The 10,091-nt window shown below is 38.0% G+C and overlaps 1 non-coding gene across 1 annotated transcript; it reads right to left on the bottom strand.

The window, feature by feature from the left end:
- Nucleotides 1-9,676: 9,676 nt before the first annotated feature.
- LOC111481331 lies at nt 9,677-9,816 on the bottom strand. Its single transcript, XR_002718045.1, has one exon. It is a non-coding gene; the product is annotated as a small nucleolar RNA Z247 (small nucleolar RNA).
- Nucleotides 9,817-10,091: the final 275 nt, after the last annotated feature.

Consider the following 10,091-nt stretch of genomic DNA (forward strand, 5'->3'; position numbering starts at 1 on the left):
TATATATATATATATATATATATATATATATATATATATATATATATATATATATATATATAAAAGAAAAAAAAAACATGTATTTGCATATATATATATATAATTTATGAATATATATATATATATATATAAGAAAAAAAAAACATGTATTTGTCCGGGCGTGAATCTTCTTCGACCCGCCAAAGTACCACTCTGTCAAACTTATTATATATAAGATTTCTTATATATTTTATATATTTAAATTTGGCTCGGGTCAACCCGAGGGTTTTACCCACGAATCCAAAACCAAACCGATTCAATTCGGATTCAGAAAAATGAACCTAACCCTACCCGAAATGTTAATCCAACCGAACCCAACCCTTGTAGTTCGGGTTGGGTTGGTCCGGATTGTCGGGTTGAATGTACACCCCTATTAAACCTTTTCAATTCTGTAAATAAAATATTCCTCTAATTCTATATTTATTTTCATTCTCTGTAAACACAGATATTGTTGGCCAATTTTAATTGTTTGGCTACTATCTTACCAATTTATGTATCTGTCAACTCAAATTTTATTGATTCTAACCTTATTTCCTATAACTTCTCATGCTAACAAAAATCTAATTAATTGATCTAATTATTACATGTGATCTAGTAAAATATGAAAGAAGATTTGATTCTAAATTGATTTCTTATAACCATAACAAAGGAAAAAGGAAATCTGAGAGAGGATTTTACCGTAACAACAGACCAAAATCTCACTAATAGACCTGCATCATATCCTTGTTGAAACACCATTTTACTTTTTCCCAAATCTAACATTTTTTTCTATTTATTTTTGGATGAACTGTTATAGGGTGGGGTTAAGGAAAGAGGAAGCCGTTGGGACAAGAGATTAGTGGGGAGAGGTGGGTAAATTTTATTTTTATTTTTATTTAATTATGAATTATTATTATTTTTATTATTTTCACGAATATATATTTTTTATAATTATTTTTATTTGTTTATTTATTTTATTATTGTTATTATTTTTTGGCTATTACAGGTTTGTGATAGATTGATAGAACGATAGCGTTAGGATACGTTCTTGTGATGATATGACTAAGGTACGTTCACGTAACGATATGACTGTGATAGGTATAAGAACGTTAAGGCTATGATAAGTTATGGAACGATATGACCCCGAAGTGTTTACGATACTCAATGTTTATGATATGATAAATTGTGATGTGATGTGTCATGTTTAGATTGTTTTGTGTGACCATTGAAGTAATTGTTGTATGAATTGCACATTATGAAATGACATGTTAAAAGCATGGAGCATTATGTTATGTTTTCTAAACTGTATGTATCCAACATGTTATGAATGACATGATTTCACGAAAAATGAAATGAAATGTAACCTTGTTAGAATTGTGTATGATACGTAGACTGAAAATAAAAAATGACATGTTAAGCATGAAAGATAGTAGTGGGGTTATATTCATTAATGATAAAAGTAGAAATATTGGGGACTTCATGCATTATGTGTGCTCATGCATTTGGGGGATACCACTATTCCATCACGAGGGTACGGACGCGTACATTCAATGGCAGGGCAACGATCGTTATGTTTGCGTAGCGCTGCCATGACGGTGACTAGTTCTAACGGGTGTCTGGCCTAAGGAGCTCCCAGAGTATGCTCGCCGGACAAGGAAAGTGGCCCAGTGGTGTGCGAATTGACTGGTGAGCCCATACTCGCATGTATGGGCTGTGTGTAGAGTATATGGTACACGTCCAAATTACCCGTTAGAACAGCACCGTAGGAAGACAGATTAAAAGATAGGTCCCATCATCTCGTTTGTATCTGATTGTTGCATTTAACCCCAATAGTGGGGTCACTTACTAGGTATTTCTTTAAATATTCAAGCCATGTGCTACTATATTTTTCAAGTTAAGCAAGGCATTCCTGTACGGCTGACGATGATATCGCAACTCGAGACCATGACACATGCATAGGATAGTGGTATTTATTTTCTTAGACTTAAGATGTTTTTAACTTAAACTCTTATTTATTTTATTTAGTCAGTTGTTGTATCGTTTTAAAGATGTTTTTGAAACAAGCAAGTCCATGACTGTGTTTTAAGATAAAGGTTATGTTTTATGGCATTTAAATGAAGTATTCCGCATTTAATGTTTATGGTATGTATACAGTAGTGACCTTAAATTAAACAGAAAATTTCGGATCGTTACAGATGATATCAGAGCTCTAGGTTACAGATCTTGTAGACTAGCCTACAATGTAGGCTTGACATGTTCCATGGTTCCATCGTCGAACAAATCTGGTCACCCCCTAACGATGCGACCAGTAACGTGCTCTTGGCCAAATGCATTTCTACTGTAACGACCCTAAATTTTCACATACTTAGAGTCGCTGCTAACGTCTTATGCTCATCTATAATACAAAAATATAACTCTTACATAAACATAATTTATAACGTAAACTTCAAAAAAATGTTTAAAACAACTTCTTTTCTCGAAAACACAGTCATGGTCTTACGTGTTTAAATATGAAATACTGAAATTTAGAGAAAACTAAAACAAACACAAAATAATTTAAAACAATGAAATGCAAAACAACCTATTCTAACTTAAGACTTGAAATTTAAATATGAATCTACCCTATGCACGTGCCACAGTCTTTGCTCGTGATGCCGCCGTCCTTCGTACAAGTGCGTCTTGCCTTTACCTGAAAAATGATGTGGCACACGACCTGAGTATTTCAAAGAATACTCAGTAAGTGGCCCCACTATAGGGGCCATGCAAATGCAAACACGTGCAATCATGATTTAGGGACCTATCTCTAATCATCTTAGGGGTGGCCTCTAGTCTCAAACAAATTGAATGTGTAGTACTTCCCTACACACGACTCACACGTGCGAGTGTGAATCTTCAGGGCGCTCGCACGCCCCCTGGACCCTCTGGTCAAGCTAATATGTAACGACGTCTGGAGGTCAGCGGAACCCCATAGTGTCATTCGCCTCATGAACACCCTCATTTGTGTGTGTTCGCACCTGTGCGCATTCACGCTCATCATACGGTGCGCATCCGCACTCATCATCTCTAGGGGAAGTAGCCCTATGCTTATGAACATACAATATGCATGAGGTCCCTCTAAATCCATCATAAGGTCTCTTCTGACACAACCCTCTAGTCTCATCTCTTTGTTACCCTAGGTAACACATACTCGTGGATATTTATATTAATATTATTTTCACGCTCTTAGGGTTGTGTCCTATGTCGATCTAATGAAATGATGCAATATGGCACTCATCATCATATAGCATGCTCAATATGGAAAACATCATCATATTAAGGTAAATGTCACGCAATCATCATACTCATCATATTGCCACAAAGTGCATCAAATATATGAAGTACAACATTCATCAAAATATATATACTGCGCACATCATCAAGTATCGTAACCCACACATCATCATAACTCATACATCATCATAACTCATATACCGCATCGTACGACATAGTTAACACATCGTCATAACTCATACAATTTTTTTTTATGGGTCGATTAAGGTGTTGATTAGCTTATACGGGTGTCACCAATTTATCCTTAATGCAAATTCGATTTTTCCCTTTGTATCCAAGCCAACCTATAAGAATCCATGTCATCAATTTCATGTTCAATTCTCTAACTCTTACAATGGTTCATGTGCTAAACTTCATGCGAGCATTAAAGCCTTTGCATGGATAAAGTCTTGAAACGTTATAATATAGATCTAAACATATATACATATTATATATATATATTCTATCTATATTAAGATTTCATTTTCTATTTATATATATATATATATACTCTGCTTTTTCTCTCCATTTTTGTTCAAGACATAATCTTGACCAATTTTTAATCGATTCTATTCTTACCCCCAACTCTTCCCTTTTATTTTTCTCTTTCCTTATATTTAATCTTTTGATTTTGTATTTTGGCCTGTATTTTCTCTTTTAGTTCTTTCCTGCCCTATTTAGGTTTTTTTTCTTTTCTTTGCATTTCTACTACTCCTCCTTCTCTCCTTTTAATTTTGTTTATTTGGTCTCCTATCTGTATTTTCCTTTTGGTTTTGTTTACCATATTTGGCCTCCTCTCTCTCTCTCTATATATTTTCTTTTTTGTCTTTTGATAGTTTCTCCTTGTATTTTTTTATATTCTAATTACTTCTCTTTCCAAAATTTCCCTTTATCTTATATGTATTTTCTTTGTTTTCTCCCCTTAATTTTGTTAACATTTAAAATTCACAGTATCTTTCATTTCTTTCTTTCCTTGTTTTCGTTCTTATTTATCTGTTAATTTTTTTTTCGAGTCGATATATCTACTGTCTTTGCTTGACACGTGGCCACACTACTGCTGGCCATGTTCCACCACTTCACGTACCCGAGTCGATTTCCAAATGCATAAGTTTTTCAATTCTTACTAATTTCATTGGATTTTTCATAATTTTTTTTACAAAACTGACTCAATTTAGTTTCTTCACCAAAGGGTATATTTTTTATTCCTACTCTTAAAATAAAATTTCTAAGGAGGAAATAATCCTACTCAAATTGACAGAAAATCATATTCTTACCATTTTTGGAAGTTCACCTTATAGAGTCCAAATCTACTCTAAGTTTCTTCTTGAGAGTTATGAAAAATCTTCTCGGGAATAACAGACCCCTCATTAGGGGATTAGAGGTTGAAAGGATCATTTTACTCCTTCACTCTTACCAATTTTTTTTTTCTCTTTTTTACTATTTTCTTTTATATTTTTCTTTAGTTTGTTAGATTTTGCTAAGAATTTTTATCTTCGGCATAATCTTGAAATTGAGTCTCTAAAGTTAATCTTAGTTGAAAAATTTTTAATTTAAAAAAAAAAGTTGTTTATTTTTGGAAAATCTCAAGTATGATTTCCTCATGTCCTACTCGCTTTTTCAGGTCACCTCGTCGTCTTGATAGTTTCATCATAGAACCTTGACCAAGGGGTTCACTTTATTGTGCAACTACTTCACGTCATGAAATAGTATCCTGATAGACTTCTCTTCATAATACAGGTCCTCTATAAGAGGGAGTGTCTCATGTTTTGTAACGTGCGCGGGATTTGGGGTGTACTTTTGCAACATTGAAACATGAAACGTGTTATACACGGCGGCAAGGATGGATGGCAACGCTATCCTGTCAGCCATATTCCCTATCCTTCGTAGGATCTTGAAATGGGCCTATGAATCTAGGTCTCAACTTTCTCTTCAACATCTCTCTCTTAGATGCTACTTTTAAAAGACATGGTCACTCATGATAAACTTGAGGTCTTTTTTGTGACAATATCGAGTCAGTATCCATTGTCTAATCTTTTGCACGGATGCTTTTGTAACCTGAACTCCAATCCTAAAATTAATTGCTAGCCTCTTAACACCCCCAACAACAAGCTGAGCGTCGAATTTGAACGAACGTGAAGATTAGATCTGAAAATTTCAAAGAGAGGTTGAGAAACATTTTTTTGTGAAGATGTTAACAACTTGATTCGGAGGGACGTCTGGTTGGGCGACATAGTATTTTCTTGGCCATCGAAAACTACGGAAGGAGCGTCGAGCAGTGGCGATGCTGCCTTGGTTTCGATGAAAATATGTCTAACCCACGAAGTAGGAGGGGGAAACCTAGAGGAAGAAGAAGAATAGAGAGAGAGGGTCATGTTAGGTTGAATGGCACAATGACCTCACCTAGGGTCACGACCTCATGTATTTATAGATGTGTATAATGAAAATTACATTCTAAATCATAGATTTAGTAACAAACCATGAAATCATAGATTTGGTAACAAACCATGAAATCATAGATTTGGTAACAAAACTATGAAATCATAGATTTGGTAACAAACTAGTAAACCTCTAGATTATCTTATTATATACAGATATGATCTATTCTACGTTTAACACCCCCCCCCCCCCCCCCCCCCCCCCCCCCCNNCTAGTAAATCACTAGATTATCTTACTATACACAAATATGATTTACTCTACGTTTAACCCCCCCCCTCAATCTGGACGATGTACTACTAAGTTCAGATTGCGCCTAAAATTGCTAAAAGGAGCTGGCAATGACTTTGTCATGATATCGACGAGCTGATCCTGAGAAGAAATTAGTCGAACATCAAGCTGACGAGTCGATACTTGTTCACGAACGAAGTGATAATCAACCTCAACATGCTTCATTCGTCGATGAAAGATTGGATTGGCGGACAGGTAGGTGGCACCAATGTTGTCACACCATAGGCTAGGTGCTCGCGCTTGCGAGATCCCGAGCTCACGCAAGAGAATTTGGACCAAATTAATTCGGCAGTAACATCAGCAACCGCCTTATATTCGGCCTCCGTACTAGAACGAGAAACTATTGATTGTTTCCTTGAACTCCAAGAGATAAGATTGCCACCAAAGAAGATCACATAGCCTCTAGTGCTTCGACGATCATCAGGATTCCTGGTCCAATCAGCATCCAAAAAGGCACTCAACAAATCAGTGCTGGACTTTGTAAGACACAAACCCATATCAATAGTGTCATGTAGATAACAAAGAATTCGTTTGACTGCCGCCCAATGTATAGATGTTGGGGAGAACATGAACTGACACACTCTATTGACACAGAATGATATATCAGGACGTGTCAGAGACAAATATTGGAGAGCACCAACGACACTCCGATAGCGAGTAGTATCCTCAGGCGAAAGCTTTTCACCACCATCCAATAACAACTTCCCACTAGGAAGCATAGGTGTGGGCACACCTTTGGAGGTGAGCATATTGGTTCTGGACAATAAATCTTGAATGTATTTATGTTTGTCAGAATAAGTCCATTGAAAGTATGGCGGATCTCAATCCCAAGAAAATAACTCAAAATGCCAAGATTCTTGACGGCAAAATCATCCTGAAGCTGTGTAAGAAGTTTATCAATAGCCGTAGAAGATGAGCTGATAATAATAATGTCATCAACATAGATGAAGATATACATCTGAATGCCCGTCTGGTTAAAAATGAAAAGAGAAACATCAACCTTTGAAGGTGTAAAATCCAGCTGTAATAGTTTGGAGCTAAGGCAAGAAAACCAGGCACGCGGAGCTTGTTTAAGACCATAAAACGACTTATCTAGCTTGCAGAGATAACCAGGGTGTTGAGAATCCACGAATCCAGGGGGTTGCTTCATATAAACATCTTCATTAAGAAAGCCATCAAGAAAAGCATTTTGAATATCAATCTGCCGAATAGCCCAACCATGAGAAATAACAAGAGATAATAAGAGTCGAATGGTAGTGAGCTTAACAACTAGACTAAAGGTATCATCATAATCAATGTCATACTGCTGTTTAAAACCTTTAGCAACCAGGCGTGCTTGTAGCGATCAATAGAGCCATCTGGCTTTTGCTTGAGTTTGAAAACCCATTTGCAATCAATAACGTTAAGACCAGCACGAGGAGGAACTAAGTGCCATGTCTTATTTTTTGAAGTGCTTGAAATTCATCATTCATTGCCTGACGCCAGAGGGGATGCTCCATAGCAGTAATATGTGAAGTAGGTTCAGAGGCAGAAGACCGAACTACAAAATATGTTATTGTTCCATCTGTACGCACCTTGGGTTTCTTGATATTGTGCTTCAATCGAGTACCATACAAATGAGTAGTAGGTGCAGGATCCACATTTGAGGGGACAGCCATCAGCCTTTGTGAGGGGAGCAACCGATGCTACAGCAGTTGGTTGACCATCGGTCGAGGATTCGACCTGGCATAGTGCAATATCATTTGCTGGCAGAGGAGCCGAGGCATCAATCATTGGCGGAACAACCAACGCCGATTCGCATGGCAGCGACGCAGAGGATTGCTGCGGCAATTCCGAAGCTGATGTAGACACCCAATTTTCTGCATCCAAAGAGTTAGTAGGCACAGACATATGCATGTGATCATTCTCCAAATTAGTACTACTATTGCCCAAATGCAAGGGGCACAAATCAGGGGCATTATGCGTCAACTGCATGATTGGGGAAGAATTAGGTGGAGCTCTCTTGAATGGAAAAACATTTTCATCAAATATGACGTCTCTAGACATATAGACACGACCAGAATCGGTGTCAAGACACTTATACCCTTTATGTAAAGAACTGTAGCCTAGAAAGACACATTCCTTTGATCAAAAAGAGATCTTTTGTTTGTTATAAGGACGAAGATGAGGCCAACAAGCACACCCAAATTTTTTTAATAAGGAGTAATTTGGTGGGATATGAAAAAAATGCTTTAAGGGGCATTTGTTAACAATGACACGAGTAGGAAGACGATTGATGAGATATGTGGCTGTAAGAAATGCGTCATCCCAAAATTTAATAGGTACATGAGCATGAGTTAGAAGGGCTAGGCCAGTTTCAAGAATATGACGGTGCTTGCGTTCAGCAGACCCATTTTGTTGATGTGTGTGAGGGCACAAAACACGATGAGCAATTCCAAGGGAACGAAAAAATGTGTTATGAATTTTTAGATATTCCCCACCCCAATCAGATTGGACCCACTTGATTTTAGTATCTAGGAGGCACTCAACATGAGCTTGGAATTGCAAAAATAAACGAGGAGCTTCTGTACAATCATGCATCAAATAGATCCACGAAAATTTACTGAAATCATCAATGAAGCTAATATAATATTTAAAACCCCCAACAAATGGAGGTGCAGGGCCCTAAACATCCGAAAAAATAAGTTCCAAAGGTGACGAAGACCTATGGGAAGAACTAGTATATGGTAACTGATGACTTTTTGCTGACTGACACGCATTATAAATTGACAAAGATGACTCACTAGCACACGGAATATTATTGAGATGCAAAATTGATTTTACTACTTGAGATGAAGGATGTCCAAGACGTGCATGCCATTGGGCGTGAGTAGTAGATCTGCTCACCAAGGCGTGCTTGAGATCATCGACATCGGATGGCTTAATAAGATAAAGACCAGATTCACATCTCCTATCTAGTAGACTTTTCCTCGATCGTCGATCCTTAATAGAAAAATGCCAAGGATGGAATTCAAAAAATACGTCATTATCATGAGAAAATTTATGAACGGAAAGAAGATGTTTGGAAATTTCAGACACATGCAAAATATTACGCAATGCAAGAGGACGAGTAGCAGTATTAATTAGAGAATGACCAGTATGAAAAACACGCAAACCTGCTCCATTGCCAACTTTAACTTGTTCACCTCCATGATAGCGTTCATGCACAGCGAGACGATCCAGGTCACTGGTGATATGATCCGTAGCGCCTGTGTCGCTGTACCAATTTGGGTCAATCTTGTAAGAGGAAGTAGCCGCCAGTGCCGTAGGAGGAGTAGAAGAAAGTTCATCTTGATAGGACTCATCCATCCTATGCTAGCAGCGGATAGCAATATACCCCACTTTGCCGCAGATCTGGCAGGAAGGACGAGCAGAAGGGCCACGACGATCACCAACAGGATGAGAGGGTGCATAACCTTGAGAACGACCACGACCATGATCCCTACGCCCACGATTCTTCTGCTGACCACCACGACCAACATAATTGGCAGAAGATTCAAGATTTAACTAAAGTTCAGCACGACCAGTATAATTGGCAGAAGATCCTAGATTTAATTGAAGTTCAGCCTGGTGTTGTAGTTTGCAAGCTTCAAACGTCATTAGATGTGCAAAAACATCATCAAGCGTGAGGGCTTCATTCTTGGTAGTCATTGAGGTGACGAAGGGATCATAGTTAGGGCCAAGATCAGCGAGAAGATATGCGATCACATCATCATCCTGCAAGGCAGAGCCGGTGGCATTGCAGCAGATTGATCTCGTTTCTTGGACGTGGCGAGCTCAACACGAATCTGAGTAGTGCGAGCACGAGTTGACGACAAAAACATCCGCTGCAGGGTATCCCACGCCTCCTTGGACGTAGTAGCGGCAACTACATCGTGAAGAATTTCGTGAGGCATGGAGGAGAGAAGGCCGCTAAGGACCTGTTGATCCTAATCATACCACTGATTATAGGCCGGATTAGAGACCAACTCAGCACCAGCAGCAGTTGAGGAAGAGACCAA

This window comes from Cucurbita maxima, unplaced genomic scaffold, assembly GCF_002738345.1.
Source record: "Cucurbita maxima cultivar Rimu unplaced genomic scaffold, Cmax_1.0 Cma_Scf00006, whole genome shotgun sequence".
Lineage (NCBI taxonomy): Eukaryota > Viridiplantae > Streptophyta > Magnoliopsida > Cucurbitales > Cucurbitaceae > Cucurbita > Cucurbita maxima.